Source organism: Phytophthora infestans, genomic scaffold, assembly GCF_000142945.1.
Source record: "Phytophthora infestans T30-4 supercont1.1 genomic scaffold, whole genome shotgun sequence".
Lineage (NCBI taxonomy): Eukaryota > Oomycota > Peronosporomycetes > Peronosporales > Peronosporaceae > Phytophthora > Phytophthora infestans.
The window spans coordinates 1,180,386-1,181,114 of record NW_003303758.1 but is presented as its reverse complement, the minus strand read 5'-3'; the positions used below and the strand labels follow the sequence as shown (position 1 = coordinate 1,181,114).

Genomic DNA, 729 nt, shown 5'->3' with positions numbered 1-729 from the left:
TGTTTCGCTGTCTACGAGCGAAGCGGAGTACATCGCGCTCAGTCTGGCAATTCAAGAAGGCAAGTGGATTCATCGCCTACTGTGCGAGATATTAGCAGCTGCCAATGAGACTGGACCCGACCTCAAGATCCAAGAAGACAACCAGTCGTGTATCAAGATGACAAAGAATCCTGTGAACCACGGCCGCGCCAAGCACATCGACATCAAGTACCACCACATCCGCGATGAAGTCAAGCGTGGTGAAGTCAAGCTCGAGTATTGCGAGTATAGTGGTCAGTACCTCACCTTGTGGCGGTGAAATCCCTGGTTCGAATCCGGGCACGCGCACTCTTATTTTTATTATGCTTCTTCTACCTTTGCCTTTTGTCCCTTTCGCTGCTCCCTGTGACCCCCACGATGCTCACGTATGGCCTATGAGTCTACGCCACGCATTTTGCGCCGCTACCCGAGTACTTGAATCGGCGGTATAGTCAATCCCCACCGCTAGCAGCTCTCGATACTCCAGCTGTGTTTAACGGCGCGGCGCTGCCGCTTAGTCAACTGACATCAATAATTAGTCCGTTAGAGACCACTAGTCAAGGGATGGCGCCTACCGAGAGAGTGTTTCACGGTCGCATCAGTCGATGATCCGGTCAGCATGACAATTTGTTTGGCGAGTGGATTCGACTTCGGAACGCCTCAAATCGGCATAAAAGGCTTCGTGTATGACTGAGCACTACGCGGGCAGCT

General features: G+C 52.3%; 1 non-coding gene across 1 annotated transcript; it reads left to right on the top strand.

The window, feature by feature from the left end:
• Nucleotides 1-260: 260 nt before the first annotated feature.
• PITG_25282 lies at nucleotides 261-327 on the top strand. Its single transcript has one exon. It is a non-coding gene; the product is annotated as a tRNA-His (tRNA).
• The last annotated feature ends 402 nt before the right edge of the window (nucleotides 328-729 follow it).